The sequence below is a fragment of the Rhagoletis zephyria genome, unplaced genomic scaffold (genome assembly GCF_001687245.7).
Source record: "Rhagoletis zephyria isolate East Lansing unplaced genomic scaffold, Rhagoletis_zephyria_1.1 Rzeph_scaffold_00837, whole genome shotgun sequence".
NCBI classification, from domain to species: domain Eukaryota; kingdom Metazoa; phylum Arthropoda; class Insecta; order Diptera; family Tephritidae; genus Rhagoletis; species Rhagoletis zephyria.
This window is the reverse complement of record NW_016157921.1, coordinates 99,042-124,373: the sequence shown is the minus strand read 5'-3', so window position 1 is coordinate 124,373 and position 25,332 is coordinate 99,042. Positions and strand designations below refer to the sequence as shown.

Genomic DNA, 25,332 nt, shown 5'->3' with positions numbered 1-25,332 from the left:
CACACACATGCACTTGTATTGCATTTCGCGGATAAGCCAAGTGCAGCGAACAAACGCACTTATTTGTGTTTAAAAGAGACGCACTCGTTCTTAAGCTATGAACACATCGAGAACGACATCACCACACGACACGACATTAAGGTTTTATCTACATAATCTAAATGCTGTGTGGACGGCGACGTGAATTTTTTTGAATGCGACAGCGACATCATGAATTTGTTTGAGTTTGACATAAAAGAAGAGGATAAATCTAATCTTTCGCTAGAAAAATAGAAATGGATCTAATCTGCCCACAGCTACATTTTTGGCTAGTCGCGGTGCTGCCGTGTCGTCGCCAAAATAATTATCTACATAAGTGTACGTGTTAAAATAATTTGACAGCTGTGGTCCGTAGGGCGTCGTTCCCAATGTGTTTCAAGCTTTAATTCGATGTGCATTGTTTATGCAATTCTCAAATCTCTCCTTGCTGAACATAGCGAAGTGATAAGTCGCTGACATTTCCAGCCACGGTAAACGCTTACCCAGCTTGGCTATCACACGGTGCTTTAAGCATCGCTTCCACTCCACTCCCGGAGTAATTTTTGACATGGTAGTAAGCTACGGCTTACACGCCACACCGGGGCTCTGCATAAATTCATCCCGGAATAAATCTCAGCTAATTGCACAGCAGCCCGCGGCAGCTAGAGCTTGACTCCTCCAATGGATTCCCCAAATTTTACATGGGAAAAGGGTCACATCTTGAGCTACCGCTTCACCGGCCTGCCCGTATCTCTCTCTCTCTCTCTCTCTCTGTCTCTCATATCAGGCATATGAAGTCCGTGGGTGACTATGTGGGTTCATTGACAAAGGTAATCCCTATCTCCTCTACTCCTCTAACACACAACTCTAAACCTGGTCTCCCGCTCTCCCTCAGCTAAACACCTTGTTCTTGTGATGATTTTACATAAACAAATAAATATTGTTTTAAGTAGTGCACTTTTTTGCATGCATCGTAAAACGTTACTTGTAGGTGTATGTGCTGATATTGCAGTATATGAACTAGTAATTATGAGTTATTGCATTTTGCATATGATCGGTATGTGATTGGTATGTTAGTGTTGCTTAGACTCTTTGATAAAAAAGTTGATAAAATATCAGATATATGCATATGTAGTTAAAGTAGAACATTAGGCCATACAATATATTTATATACGTACATATATCATTTTCATAAACACACATCCATTCCACATTTAGAACATATGTACATATGTATGCATGTATCATTTTTTTCAAGCCTGTAGTGAATTTTGATATTGCAGCTTGACAGTGTTACAAAAAAAAAACAGGGATTACACACGAAAATACCTCAATGTCGAGGCTCCAGTGTGACATAAAAATATGTTTCTTATAGTTCCTGAACTCTCCATTTTATATAGAAAACACGAATTGACGCACTGATCTATTAACGACCTGTACTTTTATAAAAAATATAATGGGAAAAAACAAACAAAAGAAATATAGACAAATCCTGCTAAAATTATGCGTTTCTATTTATGTTTTTGTCACCGCATTTAAGAAAAAATTGCTCAACTATTTGTTTGCTCGATTGTTAATGTACTTTTAGGACAGTGTGCCATGTTTAGCTACTTTCATAGATGTTCAAAGTTGAAAAATAAGAAAAATAGAGATTTTTTCAACTTTACCCGACGAAAATTACAAAAAATCTAGTCTCCCAATTCATTAAAAATTAAGAAGACTTTAAATGCTTTATAAATCTAAAATTTTTATGAAAATGGCACTTAATAAAGCTTTTTAAATCTAATTTGTTTTTAAGGAATAAGGTCATAAGTCCAACAACACATTTGGGGTATTCACAACGGCGTCATAGGTGTCGTATTGTTGTATGTCGTACATTTTAAACACCTAAAAAATATATTAAGAGGGTTCACAAAGTACCCTCAAAGTGATATTATGAATTTTCGCAGTGTTAAAAAATAGTTGGTTGTGGTTTTAAGTTCTCTAAATATTTATTTAAGCTTTTAAAGTTTACGACATACAACAATACGACACTTTAAATGTCTATAAATCCTCTTTTAAAAACATATTTCATTTTTACAATCGGATGAAAAATTATAATTATAATAGATAAATGAATTAAGAAAGAAAATATCTTCTTTTATTGAAAAATCGAGAGTTCGGGAAGAAAAATACACCTATTTTTATTATGCACTTGACCCTACCCACACAGCCTACATTAAGTTTTTTTCGTGTTTTTTGTAGCACGGTGTAATTATTTTTCCTTTTTCTATAATCGAATTCGATTTCAATAATACAATTAAGGCTTTTAAGTGTACAAGCATTAGTGGCAACTTTCTCTATACAAATAAAAAGTAAATCTTTATAGGTATGTACGTATGTAAATAAGCCTATTCGAGTAACTTTTCGGTTTTAATATGTACACTGATACGTACACTGAGTTCTGAGGAGACTATCAGGGCAATTCTGGCAATTGTTCTTCAACTCATCACAGTCTTGCAAGACAAAAGTATTTCGTAAGACACTTGTCAATTCTGCCAACTATCTTGAAAGCTCCTTTCTGTCTTTCGGGAAACTAAATGAATGATCTCTTAGCGAGGAAGTCTTAGAGTTATTCTGTTTGTCGTTTAGCAATAGCTTTTCTAAACGTATCAACAAAAGAAACACTCTAACACGTTGAACTATATTTAAAAAGGAAAATTTTTTTAACAATAAAATCTTAAAATCTAAAGAAAATCTAAAAAAAAAAAAATTAATTAAAGAAACAAACTAACTTAAAAAAATTCGCTGCCCGATAATTGGATTGCTACGCCTGGTGGAGAAACGCGAGAAAAATGATTTTCATACATACTTATTCATCAGCCTTTCTGTCAAAAGAACTTTGCACAATTAAAATTGGCAAAAGGGAGCTTTTGTCTGCGATTTTTATTTCAGCAGATATTTTTGCAGTGAAATTATAACTTCCACTGACATTTTGTAACAATTTGGAAAAGTTTTACTTGAGTAAATGCTGCAAAATAAACTGAAAGCCCAAGTCCTTTGCATAGCCAGGGAGAAATTCGCGTATGGAAAGGATAACATGTTTGTCAAGTCATAGGATAGTCAAGAAGGAAGCAAAAAATTGTGAATTCGAGTTTACCATAACAATAAGCGGGTGCTTTTATTTTTTGTCTAAAAGACAGGTTGTTAATCCATTTTTACAAACTCTTGCAATCAAATGTGCCGATATTATGCATTACATTGGACTCTCAACTAAATTAGTTTAAAGTGAGTATTTCGTATTTTTAAAGACCTGTATTTAATACATTCCGCTGTAATGGAAAAACGGAGAATGTAAGTATTTTAAAGCTTTTTATAAACACTTTCAATAAAAAAAGAATACGTCGATATTTTTCATGCTGTGGCGTATTTCGAGTTTGATGTTCGAAAAACCCCGAAAGTGTGAATTTGTTTCAGCACATTGGAGCTACCACCAATGACTTGTGCAGGAACTAGAAATAAATACTTATGTAAATTGGTGAAAGCATATCGGATCAACTTTTTATCTGTTGTACTCTACAAGCCCAGTTGGTAAGCTGAAAGGTAGAGGGAAACATTCATATTATTAAGGCTAGGTTTTTATGGCACTTTGATTATTGTTGCACAGTCTATACTTTTTGGCTTTATTTAATATTTTGCGTTATTTTAAAGCGAATGCCTCTGAAAGTGTATCGCCCCCCATACCATGACACGGCCACCAGCATGTTTTACCGTTTTGTTTAAAATATTGCTATTTAGATCCCCACTTTCTTAACGCCCAACAGATCCAACAGGTTAAATTGGAATTCATCCGTGAAAATAGCCCGACCCCGGAAGTCAGTAGATTGATTAACATACTAATTCTTGAATTGCAATAGCTTGATGAATTTTGTTTTCTGATAGGGAGGGTTTATTGCGCGGTGTGTATGCTCGGAAATCCAACGAATGCAGACAATTCTTCACAGTCTGTGCGTGGACAGCTATTTTGCAATATCTACTGTGGATTGTTTTGGACCTTTCTTGATATATCGAGCAAAGCTTCTCTCTACCTCTGATGAATATATTTTCTTTGGTCTTCCACTTCCTCCTGTTATTTCTAAATTTCCTTTCTTTTTATATTTTGTTACTATGTACTGAATAGTAGTGGGCTTACATGGAATCCAAATTACGCGAGCTTCAAATCTTGAAAAATCCTGGCCTTAAAAGTGATGTTTAAAATATATGGGAGAATATACCCCAAGATATTAGCCGGAGCTTTGTTTATTNGGGGGGGGGGGGGGGGGGGGGGGGGGGGGGGGGGGGGGGGGGGGGGGGGGGGGGGGGGGGGGGGGGGGGGGGGGGGGAGGTTATTTAATGTTGGTTTTTTTTTATATATATAGTTAATTCTTTAACAAATCCCGTGTAAATCCAAGTTTCCAAACTTGTGCAATACTAAAAAAAATTCAACAAACTTTCGTACAAATTTCGAGCCTTTTTTAAAATTCTAAAAAATCAATCGTAGTTTTTAGCCATTTGAAACTTGTTCTTTATTCTACTACAACTGCATACTCAGAATCTAATTAAAAAACTCGAAATTTTTACGAAAATTTGTTGAATTTTCTTTAGTATTGCACAAATTTTTAAGGCAATGGCACTCGATTGTTACATTTATACAGATTAGTACATTTTTATATTGGCCTATTGGTACAAAATAAAAAATGGCACATTTTTTTGTAGTCAAAAGATTTGTACAATCCGGCGATGTTCTAATGAAAAATTTCAACAAATTAATTTTCGTGATTGGGATAAAGAAAATTATTTGGTTAATATACGTATGTCAACAAGTGGTCGAAAATATCTCAAAAAATTAATGTTTGAAGGCAGTCTTGAAAGTTTTAGACTCGCACATAAGCAAAGTGAAGTCCCTTACTGAATGCCATAGCTTTTAAAATGAGAACACATGGGCTACTTCCTAATGTGGAATCAGAACGGATCTGTATTGACCTATGCGAGAGGTCATGAACAAACATGGAGGACCGAATCGAAAAAGTTACCAAATTGAAAAACAAATTATCAAATTTTATAATGAAAGAAAAAATTTATCAATTTTGATTAACAATTATCAACGCGGCAACGCTGGTTTTGACCCGTTAATCGTTTTGAATTTAGTGTACAAGTTGTTTTTGGTTTCAAAAATGAGTTTCTTAACGTTGCTTAAGCTTCCGAGCTAAACTAAGCTATTTGAAATAAATCTTTACTGTTGATATAGAAAGGAAGTACCTCTGTTTAAATAATTTTTGGTTTTGTCTAAATAGCTTAACTTAAGATTTTTGATTTTGAAGATGGCTACCTTTAATGTAAAACTTTTGTTTGGTTCATTGTATACCCTTTTTTACTCTGGAACGAACCTTGCAAATTATAGGTATAAGCTTATGCCGCATTATGTATACTACAGTGGCATCATGAGCAGGGCAGTCTGACATACATACTGGACTTAAATGCTTTAGGTTGTCTTCAGAAAATGACACCAGGAAAAATCGCACTTCGATAATTATTAAAATTAAATACCTGTGCAATATCTTGGGCTGTAAAAGCATAGCTCTCAGCAAAATTCATCTGAAAGGTTACACAGGCCTGCGAAATTTTGCTTTTTCTTCCCCATTCCAATAATATATTAAAATACTTCTTTGGTTTTTTCTGGCACGTGGAGATTTTTTTATTGGTGAAATGTATATTTTATAGAACTTTTAGCAATTAATTAACTTATAATTGAATTTTTACCTAAAAAACTTGCAGTATTATCCAGCACAAGACTAAGTACATCAGAGAAAAACTTATATTTCCAAGTTAACACTGGTATTCCGAGTTAATCCTAAGAAAATTGAAAAATATTATTTTATCGAAAAAAAACTTGATGGATTATTTTTTTGGTAGCGTAGTACCTACCTAATTCCTACCCAAATTCCTAATTAGTTTTTTAAGGGAAAACCATACTGGCCTGTGTAACGACAAACCGGATGGCATGTTTATCTCAGTATTTTTAACGATTTTCATGAAAAGTCAGAAAGACTTATGTAATTTCGAAGTTGCCGATACAGCGGCGGATGAAGAATTTTTATTTTTTTTGGGGGGTTTCGAAATTTTCATTTCCTTTAGTTTTATTTCCAACAGATCGCCTGCAAAGTCTTGGATCCGTGAAGTCCTCCATTTATGCATTTTTTGCAGTTGAAAGAGCGCTTGCTTCGCCCATTCTTTATCTGTTATAGTTTAAATTATCCCTTAAATTCCTAAAAAGGTTTTAAGTGCAATTTTAATAACTTTGCTATACACTTGAAGTGTATAGTGAATCAAAATAATAAGCATAATTTTCGTGTATGTAGGTTGATGAAAAGTGGAAAAAAATCCAAGTAATCAAGGTGTTTTCTTCATTTTCACAACTTTTATTCGAAATTAATAATTCTTCAAAATGCAACCGAAAAGAAATTTCTCTGATTCCCACAAGTCCAGGTATAAGATTGGATCTTGAGAAAAATATGTGGACCTATTCAAGTAAAGCGTAGGGTGTATATAGGAACTGTATGATCAACCAAACTCGAGATACCTGAAGAGATAAAAAACAGTTGCTTTAGGTCAGTGGAAACTTCTACATATATATGTTTTGTTTTGACTACTCTTTACACTTGTCTCAATAAGCTGAAGGCAGCTTAATAATTAAGCGCCCATTCCCCGACAGGTGTCCAAAGATCTCTTTTATGAGCGCTTGGAGCGTACAAAATCGTGCTTGGCGATTTCAATGCTAAGGTGGGCAAGGAAGGGATCTTTGGCGCCACTATCGTAAAATTCAGCCTCCACGAAGAAATGCCCGATAACAGACTTCACCGGGGCCTGAAATATGGTATTATTAGTACTACACCCACTGCTGAATATGGTTAGATGAACGCATGCCCGAGTTTGCACTGCCCAATCCACAAGAAAGGCGATCCCGTAATACGCGCCAACTACCGCGGCAATGCACCAAATCTTGGAAAAGACCCGCGAGAATAGGATCGACACACACCATCTATTCGTCGATCTCAAACCCGCTTTCGACAGCACGAAAAAAAGTTGTCTTTAAGCCGCGATGTCTGAATTTGGTATCCCTGTGAAACTAATACGGCTGTGTAAAATGATGGTGAGCACTACCACCAGTTCCGTGAGAACTGGATGGACTTCTCCGAGCCGCTTGAACACAATAAACTGCTCAGTATCTGAATTTTTAACGCACAAACGTGCTTATACGATTTCCTTCGTTACATATTTACATATGTATGTATATTCTAGCGCGATGAAATATATAGGATGTGCAAAAAAAGTATTTCTTTCCCGACCATGTTCGAAAAGATGGCGTCTTAAAAATAACATCTGCATAAAAATAATTCGGTCTAGTGGAAAATAGTCATGCGAGATTGATTTAAAAGCTCAGAAGTTTGTATAAAAACGATCCAATTAATTACCCTTTTATAACTCTAGTTGATTTATTTGGTTATAATTTAAAAGGCAATGATTATTTTCCGTCCATGCTCTATATAACACTATATATAAATACGCCACAATAAAATTTTTAAACCCCTTTTATAAGGGGACCGTTCGCTTGATTTTAATAAAACATACACCGCTTTGAAGGACAAAACTTCTTCTAATCCAGAAGCACGAAATTCTATCAGCAGGCCTTCCCAAACTTTTTTCATCGCGGCACCCTTGTTGTGCTAAAAAAAAATTTCGCGGCACCCCTACTCTTCAAATGTCTACGAAAACAAGAAAACACAATGCAAACTTTATGCTCCTTTAGATTTAATTTGAGGACTGAAATTGTTTTGATGATGTCATAATTTCCCTTAAGTTTATTGGGGACTTTGACAATTTTACCCTGAAATTATTCGACGCTGAAAGCTTTCTGGTGTATTTGTTTTTTATGTAAACATTCGTTGAAAATGCAGTATTACAGATAAATGAAAAAGTAAAAGTCACTAGTATTTTTAATGCATCTTGCCAACTGCAGTATTTTCTGCATACACTTGCATCAAGAACTCTCTTGGCTCCCTTCGTAGTATTTAATATTCAAAGTGCTGTCTTCACTGATGTCCAGAAGGTTTTCAAAAGCTTAATTTGTCATCCCAGTAGGTTTACTTTTCGGGTCACATGAAAACGGGTTTGTTATCCAGCTGTAGACATCCTCAGAGTTAATGCTGGAAAATATTCGACAATGGTTTCTTTAAATCTTCTAAGTTAACGCAGGCAATGCCGGTTAACGCTAAGAAAATAACTTGTATCAATTTTCTTAGCGTTAACTTCGAAGTTACATACGTTTTTCTGATTTATTTTGTTTATTTATGGGGTTTTCATGCAAATTGCTAGAAATTCTAAAATATACAAGTCACCAATCAAAAAAAATTTCGACGTGCTAGAAAAAACCAAAGATGTATTTTAATTTTGCAGGCCTCTGTTATCTTCGCAGCGTCATCCAATACGGGTTTTAAATCTAGTGGCGGCATCTTCCTAGTCGCCAGGCAATACCGAGGGATCATACAGTGACCTCTCGTGGCGTTTTCTGACTCTTGCTTCATCCTAGACATCGCTCCTTTCGTTTTTCCAACCACTGGGGCTGCTCCATCACTGCAAATATCCGCAGACTTGCTCCATTTCAAACCATTTTTCTGGACAAAGTTGTTGATAGCTTTAAAAATTTCGTCGCTAGTGTTGTAAGTCTCAAGTCATCAAATGTTCTTCTTCGATTTGCATTGCGAATGGGTACCTCACTAACACGAGAAGAACTTTAAGTCCCACTACGTCGGTACTTTCGTCAAGTTGCAAACTAAAAAGTTCACAAGTTTTCACACTTTTTATAAGTTCGTTCTCGACTGCCTCTAACATAGTGTTGATTCGCTCTTTCACAGTGTGATTGTGAAGTTCCAAAGAAACTGCTGCGCTTGTTACAAGAATAGCCCAGCCAGGAAAAAATCCGAGAACGGGAAGAAAAGTCAATAAAACACGGATTAGGTCTACAAAAGTACCGAAAATGGTTGTGAAAAGGGTACGTTTTCGACTATTTTTCTGAAAATTCTCTGATTAAACTTTTCGTGTCCAACCGTATGTGAGCGCGATTTTTCTTGCCTATATATTTTTTGTTTCATTTGAAGTTACCTACTATATAGTACATTTATGTCTCCACAGAAGTGGAACATAGAGATCTGCGTGCCTGCATTGAGTTTCATTTAATTTGTTTTATCAGTAATTTCATTTTTTTTCCTTTTTATAATTTTTTGAAATGCGCATTTAAATGCAGTTAATTATATGTAAAATGAGGTAGACTTTTATAAAAATTTAAATATTAAATAAGCAAAAGAAATATAGACTAAAGTGGTTGAAATAAGCAGGGACGGTAATCATTATGAGTAAAATTATTTGAATCAGCATTTAATCATTATTTTATGATTTTTGTGTTTCGCTCAAAAATAATAATTGTTATTGATTTTTATTTTTTCGCTCAACGGAAATGATTTTTCTTTTTTTGATCACAAATAATGATTATTTTATGATTTTTATTTGTTCGCTCAGAGATAATAATTATTGTTGATTTTTTTCACCTTAACGATTATTTATGAAATTAAAAAGGCCATATAGACGCAACTTACTGAAATTCCGCCCTGAACATTTTGGGACTTATTCCTTTTATAAGGGTCTCGCTACCTCTGAAAAAGCTACGACGGAAATAGCGCTGGTATATCTTTTGCGTTTTTTGAATGATCATTATTCTTAAGTGAAAAAATAAAACTCAATTTATATATTAATACGCTAACATAAATTTTGTCTCCGTTCGTTTGGCGATTCTACCGAACCGATTTCAAAACCAAGAACACCATTGGAAAGGCATTTTTCCGTTTTTATGGTTTCACAATTGGTTGAAAATTACGGCTAAAACCGTCGTTTAAACATTTTCGAATTGTGTATAGATGTTGCTGCAACATGTTCAATTTGACATGTTTCGCCTGTTGTTTCACTACACATTTGAAATTAAGCTTTGAAATAAATATAAATATGAAGATGAAGAAATAAATAATAACTGTGAAGTCAAAAAAAAAGAAGACAAAAGTGAAGATAAAGACGAAAATGGAGACAATGACAGATACATAAGAATTAGGGTAACTGAAAGGGTAAGAATATTTCTTGAATTTATGAAGTGAAACTTCTTTAGCGGCAGTTGGTTGGTTGGGAGTAAATTGTCAAATTCAAGAGGAATAATGTTTAGCGGTTTGAGAATAAAAACAAAAACAAAGATGCCTAGGGGTACAGGCAAAAACGAAGATCAGAGTAAATTTAAACACTTTAAGGTAAAGGTGAAGAGGAATATGCAAAAATAAAGATAAATATGAAGAAAAGGATGAGGATGAAGATCGATATTATTATCGATATAAAACTCGACATTTTTATCGATATAATAATCGATTTTGCTGTCGATAAAATAATCGATATTGTTATCGAAACTGTTATTGATTAAATAACCGCCATTGTAATCGATATAATAATCAATATTGTTTTCGATACAATAATGGATATTGTTATCGGTATAAGAATCGATTAAATAATTGATTTTGTTATCGATTTAGTCGTTTATATTGTTAACGATATGTACAATAATAGATACTGATGATTGTTGTATTTATCGATGAATTAATCGATTTTGCAATCGTTGTATTTTTCTATATGTTTATGGTTATTGTTATCGGTATTTTTATCGACACAGTTAACAACAGGGTTATCGATATACTGATCGGAACATGGAATGTGATCACATTACATGACAACACATCACATTTTATCACATGATATGAAGAGACATCACATGATATTACATCACATAATATTACATCACATAATATGATATCACATCACACGATATCAACATGACATTATATGATATGACATCACATTATATGGCATGACATCACATGACTTGACATCACATGATATGACATCGTATGACATGACATAGCATTACATGACGTGGCATCACATGATATGACATCATATGACATGAAATCAGAGGATATAACAACACATGACATGACATCCTATCACATCACATAAAATCACGTCATCGCACCTCATCTCATCTACGTGAATAGAAAAAGAAAAGGATGTAAGCAAAGATGTGAAAGATAAAAACAAAGATGAAGACCAAGGTAAAGTTACCGATTTCAAAACCAAAAACACCGTTGGAAAGGTAATTTTCTGTAGATGAGGAGAGTTTTTATAGTTTCGAAATTGGTTGAAAATCGTCGTTGAAAAATTTCCATATTTGTGTATGGTTGTTTTTGCAACCTGTTCAATTTAAGCTGTTTCGCATTTTGTTTTACTTCGTATTTGAAATTAAACTTTGAAATAAGGATAAATGTGAAGATGAAGAAACAATTGATAACGATGAAGACAAAAAAAGGCAAAAGTGAAGATAAAGACGAAAATTGAGATAAAGGCGAAAATGGAGACAATGAGAAATACATAAGAATTAGGTTAAAAGATAGGAATCGAAATAAAATCAGCCATAAAGGTTACTGAAATTTATCGAATCATCGAAGTTTATAATTATCGAAATTTATCCATGCTCATTAAGTTACCGCAACGTATCGAATTATTCAAACTGATCAATGTTTACTGAGTTGTCGAAATTTATAGACACAGAAACTTAGTTGTCCAAATTTACGGATAGTTATCGAGCTATAAAAACGTGTGGGATTAACGAAATTTGTCAAGTTAAAGAAATGTATCAAGTTATCGATATTTATTGAATTATCATTATTTACAGACTTAACGAAATTTATCGAGGTGTCTTTCAACTTACAGAGTTATCGATAATTATCGATCTACTGAAATTGGTTGGTTCAACGAAGCGAAGTTTATGGAATTTTCAAAATGTATCGATTTATCGAAATTTCAAGGTTATATAAGCTTATCGATTTATCACTGCTTATTGAATTTAATCGTCTTAACAGAGTGTAACGAGTTATCAAAATGTTTAGATAGTTTTCGAAAAATGTGGAGATGTCAAAAGTAAAAATTTATAAAGGTATCCAAAGTTTTTACATTTTTGAGTTATCGAAAGTTGAAATTCATCGAACTATCGATATGTATCAAATCACTGTAATGTATCGATAAACTTGAATGTATCGGGTCAATTCCAAGTCCTGGCGAAGTACTCCAAAGACCTTCTCAGTTACGTTTTAGCAGAAGATTTTCCGGTTAGTTAATTTGTACCGTGTAAGTTTTGCTACGTGTTAAGTTAGAAAACCTCTCCAAGGTTCTAAAACTAGAAAAACTGTCGAATTTCGACAGTAACTGGCACTCTAGTAATAATTATTAGCTTTGAGCGAAAAAATAAAAGTCGTAAAATAATCATTATTTTTGATCGAAAAAAATAAAAATCAAGTAATAATAATTACCTTTGAGTGAAAAATTAAAACTCAAATATTAATTACTCTTTTTAAAATTAAAACTCAAATATTAATTACTCTTTTTAAAATTAAAACTCAAATATTAATTACTATTTTTAATCTTTATTGATTTAAATCGAAAAATAAAAATCATTGTAAATTACAGTAGGGCCTACGAACACAAATACGTGAGTATAGTTAAAACTGTTACGACAGTTACAACTTGTTGATTTTTTTGGTTAAAATTTAAAAAATCATGATTATTTTCCGTCCCTGGAAATAAGGCGTTTCTATACATATGTTGACTTAAGCTTTTTTTGCATCGTGATTTTTCCAACATGCCTTAAGTTACTTTATCAGATATGTACACGCTAAACTATTGTTAAATGCGTATAAATTTAATTAGTCTTTGTTTTGTTACTAATGAAATATTTTTCAACTTAAATAATAAAGTAGGTTTCAAACCCGTTTGTTTATTATTTATTATATGGTAGGACAGCTTTTCAACCTATATTGATGTAATTTTTTCATGTTAAGTTGTTGGAAAATAATGAATATCTAAATCCCGGGACTAATCCTGGGATTGTATGAACGATGTCCCGAAATCCCCGGGCTTCCAAATAACGAAAAAATTAACATTCCTAGTTTATACATACAAATTTATAATGAAATAACAATTTAATTTTGATAAGATATTTATTAATACAATTTCTTTTCTCCTAGGTTCCTGTTCCGCAAAAGAATCTATAACATCATCAAAGTTCAAAGATAGAGCCATAGAATTTTCAGTAGACAGAATAGCCAAGTTACGTAGCCCATAGAGTTTCGAAAATAGGTTTTTATTAATTTTAATTTCGAAAATGATCGTTCCGCTGCAGGCACAGGAATTGGAACAAATAATATTAATGCAGTACATACTTCGTTTTCATAAGGTAATCTGTGATATCTTCGACTAAAGTAGTATCGATTTTGGGTATTAGATGAAAAAAAAGTAGTTTTAATTTTTTGAGTCTCCATAGAGGCATCTGAATTCTGCGCCTGTGCGACACGCCTTAACCGACTCCAATCGGGACCAAATTTATATGTGATATCCTCGACTATAGTACCATCGACGTAGGGGTTGAGGCTTAGGAAATCTGATGTAAAAATTTGCTTCCTACATTTAAGGACCACCCTAAAGTACATAGTAATACACATGCGAATATATTTTTTCTAATATTTGTTGGATTTCTGATCCATTTTGACAATCTGTTGGCCGTCATTACTTTTTAAAAACTCAAGAAATACCTTGCAATTCATTTTAAAATTTACCTTTTTTTGGAGCCCACTTTTCTTCAATCTCGCCACAATTGAAGCTACACGTAATAACGCTACTTCAGTAAGAAGTTCTTCAACCCTTAGCCGGTTAAAAACATGGCTGTGTAGTACCAGGCTGACAGGTGAGGCACTTTTAGAAATACATACACCTATATATTAAAATTGACACTGAAATAGAGCTGCATGGCCACGACCATCGATAGTTTTGATAGTCACAACCATCGATAGTATCGATACTATCGAAAATGTCGACACTATCGATAGTACTATAGATATTTTTGATTAAAAAATTCCAAAAATAAAACAACAACTTTTATTGAAAATGATCTCAGAATTGCTAAAATATGGCAATATTTTTGTTAAGGGACAAAAGTTTATCAACCACTTTTGGCTTCAAGCAGCATCTGCGTTCGGAAATTATTTGGCCAGCTTTTCTAAATGTCCCTTCCGATTTACAAGATGAAGCAGGTTCCGTCGGCTTTTACTATTACTGATTAATGTATGCATGAGTAAAAACTATCGATAGTGCTTACAAAACCATCGATGTTTTCGATAGTCAAAAACCATCGATAGTATCGATAGTGCCCTCTATAGTTTTCCAGTTCTACACTGAAAGGATAATAAAAAGGTTTACGAAAAAAGGAAAGCACAAAATTGAGTTTGCAATTTAAATTAGTATAATCGAAGTTCCATCCTTCAATTGAAAAACGTTGTAAGTAAGAAATATGCATTAATATACAGTCATCCATTACCTCAATAAACACATTAGGGCTATTATCGAAGTCTTGCACGTAGCACAGATTGTATGAAATGCAAAAATACAATTCCATATTTGCAAGAGTACGAGGGCACCCCATTGCAAAGTGGTAGCAAGCAGCGAAAATCTATGTCAAGGGCACATATTCCAATTACAACAATAAAAAAAAAACTACCACAGCGTCGCATTTATCTTGCTATGCATTTTTGCAAAATATATGCATGGGCTTAGACGTTGCATACTTTGCTGCAATAGGAAATGTTGCTTCCCATGTATTTTGTTGTTGTGTGTTTGCAAGTTATGCAATCCGTGCATTCCGTGCAATGGCTCTGCAAAGTTTCGAGAATACCCCTAATGTAAAGTTTTGTATCTTGTTATTTTTAAATGATACATATAATCTCTATATTACCAGTTAGTTGCTTGTGGATCGTACAGTGTGAACTTTGAGGGGCCACCCATTGGTGAAACGTTTTAGATGTCTTTTTAATTTATTCTCTATCTTCTTTATCTGTGATTGATGAGAAGGAAGTGGAATAGAGAAACGGGGAATTGAAAGTTTCCAGTACATACATCGAGTGAATCCTAGAAACTGCTTAACGGGGAATAGCCCTTGTAACACGATTCGACGAAGATACAATACTTTAATCTTTATGTCAACAGCAACATACCCGGGTATGTTTTGCATTTTCAAACTGCTATATCTTGGGAACTATACATCGGATTAGCTGGAAATTTCATGATATCCTAAATAATAGAATTCTACACCATATTTCGAAGTCTGAGTGGGATTGGACCACCTGGACTAGAGATCTGACCGTTTTTTGACTTTTACCCCTTACATCAACAGCTGCATACCCGGGTATGTATGTGAAAAGTCATGCAAATATGTTGATACATTTGAAAAGTTAACTTTGTTCCGAATCAAATTCTTAATATAGTACAAGAATATAATCATAATATAATATTATAATACATGTAAAACAAAAAAGTATGAGTGAATTGGAAATTATCGACTTTTTAGTTACATATACCGCATTGCGGCAAGTTAGTAGAATGTTTTGCACAAACGAGTGTTTTGCACAATATGCAGGTTTTTTTGTTGGGCTTCGTTTGGAGCATATATATAACAATTAACCTTTGTTTTTATTCTACCCGTACCGTCACGTTCTTCATCGCCTCCTAGTGCAACATCCATTATACTCAAAGGATCGCCGTTTATTGCTTGAATGGCGTTGCGCGTAGAGAATATTCTAGAAGCTTCTACTTCTATTTCAGGTTTCGCCAAGTGCTCACTAAGTTAAAGAATAAAACATCATACTTCGGTTTGAAAAAGCTTTCTGGTGTGGGTTGTCTCCACGTAAGTTATGTACATACGTAGCAAAGGCAGCCACATGCAGAATATTATAAAGTGATGGTAAAGGGCATATATTCGTTCGCTGTTTGATAGAATATTCTGCTAAGTATTTAACCATGTCATTAAAGTCCCTTTTTTTTGTTGTGATCTAATATTAAAAGTGAATTTTCTTTAAGACCTCTTACTTCGGTTTTGTAATGCATTGCTGAAAGGATCACAACAGATTTATTTTTTTCGGCACGAGCTGGTCCATTTTTTGCAGACCTGTGTATGTTGTTGGTTCGAAACTGGCAGTTTGTGGTGGTACAGCAGATCAAGTTGTTCCATCTTTGTCAGAATAGTTTCCCTGGTCTCACCTGGTCTGTCGTCCTTTTCTCATCTTCACTTTCGTCTTCCGGGTCGTATTCTGGTGACTGGAATTCTTCTATATCGGAGTCGTCTGGAGTTACATCATATTCGTTATCCTCTACAATCGCCTCAGACACCAAAGGCTCACCGTCACTATTTTCCCCGCCTAAATCTTCTAACCTCTGGCGAATATATTTTTGCTGTTGCTCAGGATCAAGTGCACTAAGTGGTCGTGGAGTGAGTCATTCACCATCTTTAATTTTTACTTTTGTAAATTTTGTTTCGTTGGGAAACACTTGGAAATAAAAACCCATAGCTCTTCAGTGTCCAAGTTTGCACTACATAAGTAAATATCAGAGATAAGTACTTTTTTGCCTATGGGTTCTTCAGGTTTGTGCATGCGTTGAAGTATTTGCGTCTACTTGAAAACCCCTTCTTTTCTCACATAAATATACTAGTTTTTTACCTAAACAATCCTCTTCGCATATACATTCAAAACCCATGATCATAAAGTGTGGTCTGAGAAACTGATTATTCATACAGTAAAATAACATATTTCTCAAGTATTGTTTTACATACTTAAAACAAACATATTTTTTAGAAAATAGCAATAAAGTCTTAGCCAGATTAAAATAAATGTGTTAAATATTCACATTTTCGTCATAACGCAATGTCATTTCCCATATAAAATGTATGTGCATACCCGGGTATGCTGCTGTTGACGTACGTATAATTTTTCTGGTGTTGACATAAAGGTAAGGCAAAATTATGCTTGCTTCAATTAAATTCATAGAAACCATCAACGATTTAACATACATAAATGAAAGTTAAAAGCTAGAAAAGTGCCGCCTTCGGCTGTGTTGTATGGGAACTATACCTACATACATATATATGTTTTACTGGTCTGATATTGTCGGTTTCGATTAATGCGTTGAGGCGTATTTTTTTTGCGTACGAATCGAACATTTGAAATTTTTGAAAGAAGAAGTAAAAAAGAATACGCTCCAGTATAAAAAGCACCTGCTTATCAAATTTCACCCAGATATCTGAGAGACAAATTTTCGTCAAATCAATGTCCCTTAAGTAAGTGTCGAAACGGTCGTCGTTATAAACTTTGTGACTTGAAAATTGATTGTTTTGATTACGAAAAAAATATTTGTAAATAGATATTTTTGAATGTTTTCTTTTCAAATTTATGTCTATTTAATAGGGCTGTGCGATTAATTGATTATTCAAAATTTTAATTAATCACAAAGTAAATTATTCGATTAATTGGAAATTATGATTACTTAAAACTTCAGTTACTCGAGTAATCCAGATTTGTGATTAACCAAAAACAAAAATATTTGAGTAATTTGCTTTGTGGTTAATCAACATTTTGAGTAAAATGAGTAATCAACATTTCAAAGTACTCTTTACATATAAAGTAGTTGAAGTTCTTTGATACCTTGAAAACAACGTTTCTGTTTTCAAAAATTAAAGGGCTTTTTTTTCATATACAAAATGTAAAAAAGAAAATAAGCATTTTCCAAAGCAAACTCTTTTAACGAGCAAAATTAATTTTTTTGAGTAATCATATGTCAAGTAACTCGATTAATCATCGTTTTGAGCAATCAAAATCTTGATTACTCGAGTAATTGATTAACCGAATAATTGATTAACTAACTTGCTCAAGTAATCGAATAATCGCACTGCCCTACTATTTAATATTCTATCAAATGATGTGCTGCGCACATTTGTGTCGGTCTTTCGCAAATACATGATGCTAGAATTTTCGAAAAATTCTACCTATTATAGCTTCAAACACAAACAAACTCATTCGAAGGTCAAACATAATAATAAAAAGTTTGTGTACACTAACCGCATAACATTTATAGAGTTGATAGTTATAGTGGCGTTCTCTCAAGTAGGTTTTAAAATTTATCTGACCATCAAATACATATTTTTAGAACAAAATTTATGTTTAAAGGCAGATAAATTTTAACATCTACCTGAGAAAACGGCGCTTACCTTTATAGAACAATAATTAATTGGATCGGTTTCAGACAACATTTTGAGACTTTAAATCAATCTCGCATGACTATTTTCCAGTAGAAAGAATTATTTTTTGATTCAGATCATATTTTCATGACGTAATATTTCCGAAAATCGGAAACATATATATTCGTACTTTACCTGCCTGCCAAACATTTTTACGAAACATATGAAGATTCCATGTTCATACAAATGTATTTATTAATATTTGGGGCTACATGTACATATGTAGATAACAGCATCGCGTTATACATATTTGATGTATGTACATATATGTAAATATAGAAAACTAATCAACAATTTTTTGTTGGTATCATAAACAAAATTTTAATAGCAATATCTATATGTAGATATATAAAATTTAATAGGCCTATTTACAGATAGTTGCATAGAGTATTTATATGTATGCATATGTAAATAACCAGTTATAAAAAGCATTTGCATCATGAAACATACATATGTGCAATTTTATTTTCGAAAATAGTAAGTGGTTAGAATATGAACAGGTTTTTGCTAAAGTTTTTTTTTCTATCTATTTTTTATATTATTTGCCAAGGTGTGTGTATGCGTTTGATGGGCATATATGTACATTTTTACTACATAAATAAGTACTAAAAGTGGTTTTGGATGCAATCACTCAAATCGCAACGTAGCGTATCTTAAAATTAGTATATAATTTTTATTGTTATTATTATTATTATTATTATTATTATTATTACTATTATTATTATTAATATTATTACTATTATTATTATTAATTGTTATTATTATTCCAATTATTATTATTATTAGCGAGGCGCTACGATATGGCGCGATTTGAGAAATTTGAAGAAATATGCATTTATAAATATTATATGTAAACTGGTTCAACATGTTTTTTTTATAAAAATCCCCTGTTAAATATTTTCGGGTTAGTCAAAAAAGACTTATCAATCTTAATATTAAGATTTAGAGGTCGCTTATCGCGAATTTCTATTTTCGATATAAATAACCAGGGTTCGTATTTGCACACACATGTGCAGCACATCCTAACATTTTAAGCTCACACACGTGTGCTGTGCATATAAAAAATTAAAAATTTGCTCACATCACATGTGTGTGCCGTTTGGTAAAAAGCACGGGCACATGTGTGTACTTTCTTTTTATTAATGTAAAGCACACGCACATGTGTGTGCTATGCGTAGAGAAACTTATACACTTCGAATTCTAACTCAAATCTTAAAATAATTTTTTAATATGTTTTCTGTCATATAAAAAACAAACAACATCTCACTTTTTATTGAATTGTCTTTCAAAAAATAACGTTTAATAAACAAATTCTTTTAAGAATATATTATGTGCATGTGCATGGGCTGAAATTTGTACAAAAATCGGCTCACACACATGTGCATGTGCTTAATAACAAACAGCACACACTTTTCTGTGAGTAGAGTTTGTTTTCCACTTATGCACACACATGTGTATGAGCAGTGAGTGCAAGTTGAATGTGTTTCTGGCGTGTGTGTGAGCAGAGCATGTGTGTGCAAATACGAACCCTGTAAATAACACAGGCAAAAAATTGTTTCAATATTGAAACGGCTACAAAAGTGGCTACAAAATACTTTTGATTTTCTGCAAGTTTTTTGTTGGCAGTATTGTGCGATTTCCTTCAAAAATATATATCGGTCATTTCGATACCCTAACTTACAAACGAGTTATGAAATTTTAAAACCGAAATATTTGTTTCTGTGTTCTTTATATGGAAAATAGAAATTCGCGACGAGCGACCTCTAAGTCTTAATATTCAGGCGTCGTTTTTCACTGTCCTGAAAATATTTTACAGGGGATTTTGAAAAAAAGTTAGTAGATGTTTTGATACAGTCTAGTATAGATCAATGAAAGTTACGTACATACATATATACTCTTCAGGGATATTTTTTTCGCAAAATTCTAAAAGAAAGCATAAGGCAAATAGATACAAATAGATTGGTGGCAAGAAGAGGGAAGAAAGCTTATGAGATAGAAAAATAGTTGAAACAGAGCATACAGATTGAACAGTAGTAGTTGTGTAACAAGAAATATCCATACCAGGCTAAGGTGGCAAAAGTGTAATTAAAGTTTTTTTGTTTCAGACAGTATCGTATACTCAATAAAATAAAAGGCGTTCCTATGTACATATGTATGTGAAAAATTAATTAAATACATAGTTAGAGTGGATTTCCTTTAAGAGATGTGTCGTTGAGAGTCAAGAGTTCGCTTGGTACTATCGATTTAGAAGTTGCCTATGTCAAATGGGAAGCTTATTGGGTATTTTCTATCGAAATTTACTTGATAATAAACATACATATTAACTGTCTTCTGGTGATTGAGTGAAGGGATACAATATGGGTGTTAGGTTTGGTTAGTGGATAGATTAGTTAGAATGATGCCATAGGGACTGGTTTTTCAGGTTCAACGGAGTGCTTAAACTTTATATAATGTTAGATATTTATCTTTTTAAAACCAGTTTTTACTACTTTTAAATAAATACAATATATTTTTCTATATATTTTGCTTTTGTGTGTACCTGTAATCGTCAACTTGCATGACCATTTGGATGTTCCCTCAACAGTTGCGCGCTCGGCTTGTTCTAATGAATCTATGTGTGTATCTGGATCCACACCAAATGTCATCCTTCAAAAATCATAAGTATTGAAAATGAGAATTGGATTTTTTTGTAAACCAGAATGTATAATCAAATAAATTATTTGCCCTAATCATCCATTGCTGAGTCTTATTGAAAATGTAAAGCACAACTTTTTTTCATTGATTTCAGCCGTAATTGAAATAAACTTAGGTTGTAGGAAACACTAACGTAAAATAAAGTTGAAAAAAAACAAAAAATTATTTAAAGAAAATAGCAAGTTGTTTAAACTGTTTTCTTCAATTAAATTAAGCTTAAGTGACGGGTGTAGTGTAAATTTTGCCTAACGTACAGAAATATGCATACGCCTTTGGATATATGTACATATGTGCATAGTATATAAGTGCACATGAGGGCGGTTCCAATTCCATTAACGTAACTTTATAGCAAGAATAAAAACAAAATATAGATTGTGAACCAAGAATGATAGAATACAAGATTGCGCCAATCGAGCTGAGAGCAACTGGCCGTGACGTCAATAAATACCAGAATGAGAGAGCAAGACGAACTCGACAAGAAAAAGAGGAAGCATCGAACAAAAGGCAGTATTGCCAAGTTTTGAATTTGAAAAAGCACCAAATTTTTATTGGTATATTTTATGGACTTTATATACATACATAATTTTATTCTAAGGATTCGAATAAAATTAATAAAAATCAATGTTTCTTGCACGACGGTCGATTTCTTCTGGCATAATTGAAGGTGCTGCCACATTGTCGCTTATGTCACTGTGCCATGATTTTGTTAAAATTTTTGTAAAGTTGCTTACCACACTTACGATTGCTATAAATTTTGCTTCCATTTTTTTTAAGATTTTCTAATTTGGTTTCTTGAAACTAAAAACAAAAGCACCAAAAAACGCACCAAGCAAATTTTCGCGTTTTGAATGCCCACTAAATTTGGCGCGAAAAGCATCCAGGTGGCAACAGTGAATGTAAACAAAAGTATTTTATGACGTCAGCGATTGGGTGGATGCTGTCAAATCGACGAAGAGAGGGTTAGCGGTCCGCGAATGGCGCGACCTTTATTTTCCGGATCGTGATTGTGAAGTGTACAAATAGCTGAAGGTTTTTCTTCTACCAAAAAAGGCGCACAGCTTAAACTTTCTGCATGGTGCTGAAACATAAACCGAAATTAATTTCGGCGTCAGACACTACTTAGTGTAAATACTTGCTTCACAGTAGCGAGTTAGGAGGAAAACTTGAGCTTGCGAAAGCTGATAGTTTGGAAAATCATTAAAAAGCTAAGGTATGTTGATATACAATGCAACCGAAGGTGAAATAAGATTTTACTTACTTAGACGTTACATCAAGATTTGTAACGGTGTTTTAATGAAACTACAACCGACGTTTTTGCTCAGTAACCTATATAGCGTTAATAATACTTGTACATATATTCAAAATATCATCGCATCGGTAGATAAATCTATACTATGGCTAAAGGTAACACGACAGTTAACACATCATTTACTTGCGGACGGTAATTTATGTGAGCTAACCGGCAAATCAGATTATTCTACTGTCAGGGCAGTTATAAAAAAAGCGTTTTAATAAGCCACACGTTCCACACTGTACCCGTTTGCAATTATAGCATGCCAAAAGTCCAACATTAAATGACTTCAGATAAACATGATTTTTGATATTCTGGCTGACAAATATTCAGCTACCAAGTCATTCTAACAAAAAACAACAAAAAAAATAATCGCTGTCAAACGTTGCTTTTTGTGACGCGTTAAAATATTATTTTAAAATAACTCTTAATGCGTGGTTTAACTTAAATGTCTTTTTATTTATTTAGTAAGTTTCAAACCTGTATTACAGTTTGACAATTTTCCTTATATATAACAAAAAAAATCGAAAATTTATAATTTTGAATACATTAATATCTTTAATGGAGCAGATTTTGCAAGTCTAGCCTTACCCAGACAAGTTTTTATACGCAAAATAATAAGGAACATTTGTACATTAATATCCCGTAAGAAATTTTTGCACAGGTTTGCACGAAGCTCTAATTTTATTCAATAAACATGGCATGCACCTGCACCATGCATGATAATGCTGTAATGAAACATATTTTGGATAAAGTGGGAAGAGACATTGACAGTACAGTATTTTTCGCTTACAAGCACCCCGGTTTCTGTATTTCCCGCTTATAAGACTTAGAAACAATGGCGACTATCATTTGCTGGCCAAAAGTCGAGAAGTAACCAAGATGATTTGAAACTCAGTGTTTGGGAGTTTTTGAGGTCGCTGATTTCGAATATGATGTCAGATTTAGGAAATTCAAAATGGCATATCCGATATGGCGACCAAGTTTTATAATTCTTTCCCTTTCACCAAAAACGCATATAAATCGGGTATTTTCGAGGTCGCTGACTTCGAATCTGATGTCAGATTTTGTTAAATTCAAAATAGCGGTTCCAATGTGGCGTTATCGGATTTGGAGCGAAAACAATTTAAGTTTAAAATAGCCAAAAATATTTTGGCGTTTCAATAATTAATACTGATAAGACAATAATTTAAACATGAGAATGATGAAAGTTAGGCACTATTCTTTATATGGGAGGTACGGGGAAATTTTAGCGGGCCACTCCCATTTATGATCCAAAAAATTATATAGGTGGATGCATTGTTCATGCAAAATCTCAACATCACACATGTATTGGTTGCATAGTCAAGAGTTTTGCCACGCTAAAATTGAAAAATGGCACAGTGTGCGTCTTAATGAAGCAAGTGGAGTGACCCTGCAAAAATTTGAGGACCAGGTGGTCCACTGGGTCGTAGTTTTAAAGTATGTGCAAAAGGAACAGGTTGCATACTAGTATCTTGTTATGCTTACCTGGACCACTTTAAACGTAAAAAAACTGATAAATGTGTTGAATACCACCTTTTCGTGACCCATCAGAAATATGATTCGGCTGCCGAATGTGCCAAAAGGAGTAGTTGTCTAGGTGGTCCCATGTTATGCAGCGTTGGACCAGAGGTGGTCAGGTCCAAAGACATCGCAATGTTAATGTAACCATATTTTCTCCATATATTTCGTCCATTTTGGTTACTAATGTTGGTTACAAGGTAGCGTGGTCCTGTACTAGTATTTAACCCGGTCCCACTTTTTGCAGGGGACCGATCCAATCGCACACTGCAGCATTTGAAAACTGTGCTGCACCTCCAAACTCCTCAAAATTCACGCATACATGTTTTTTATTGGAAGCTAGGCAGTCATTAAGGCTTAATGGTTATGATGACAAATTCGCTTTGCGGGCTGGTATGCTATCCCCAGCCGGGTAAACTTACCACTGTGGAACAGGCCGTACATCTATCCCTTCCTCATTTATCTATGGACATAGATAGGCGGGACAGGAATCTCGAAAGCGAAATACCTTTGGCTCTGCTTTTTTATAGTATTTAAAGGCAATTGCCGACCAAGGTCTAGCATATTATTAGAGCTAGCTAAAAAGTGCATTTAAGCCTACGCCACCACTTTTTTGATAACACCGTGCGACAGTCGACTTTGAAATTTCTGGAATATGGTTGAATAAAAAACTTATTCAAAATTTTCGATGCATTGTAGAATAACAATATGGGTATCAATTAAAAGGTAAATTCTGTAGAATAGAAAAAAAATTAATTTTTGGGTGCACCAGGACGAATAAGTATTAAAAATGTCCTTTTAAAACTTTATCCTTGAATATCCTGGAAAATTTCCAATATTTATTTTTGAAAAAAATTCATATCAAAGACTAATATGTTAACTACCACATCCTCGAATTTCCTCCTTCTAACTTTATTAGTTTTATTTTTAATATTTTCATTGAACTTTGTACCACGATTGTTTATTAGGAAATCTGCTCACATCTCCTCATCAGCCTTCTTTGTTTTTTGTTTCCTTTCACCTAGGGGCCAAGGAGTTTATATAGGGGGCAAACATGATTTTAATTAAATTTTGTTTCTTTGTGTATATAAATAGAAATTTTTGGGATTAAGAAAGTATAAGTTTTCTGGTATCCTTTACAACGATACCAATTTTTTAAAAATGGATTTGTAATTTTTTTGTTTAAAATATTTTTTTTATAAAAAAAGGTATTTTTTGCTTTTAAGTGTTGTTCTCAAATTTTTATATACGAAGTATTGAAATATGCACACCAGAAGAAAGGGTATTTAATCGCCTTTACAACGATACCATATTTTAAAAATCGGTTAGTAATTTTTTCTAAAATTTTATTTTTTTTTATAAAAAAAGGTAGTTTTTCATTTTAAATGTTTTTTCTCAAATTTTTATTCACCAAGTGTACAAATATCAGAAGAAAGAAGATTTGATGGCGTTTACAACGATATCAACTTTTTAAAAATTTATTAGTAGTTTTTTTGTTTAAAATATTTTA

The 25,332-nt window shown here is 33.3% G+C and overlaps 1 protein-coding gene across 1 annotated transcript in view; it reads right to left on the bottom strand.

The window, feature by feature from the left end:
• The window catches only part of LOC108361756 (protein unc-13 homolog A-like), a 100,922-nt gene that overhangs the window by 14,050 nt on the left and 61,540 nt on the right, over window positions 1–25,332 (bottom strand). The gene's annotated exons all lie outside the window — the stretch shown is intronic.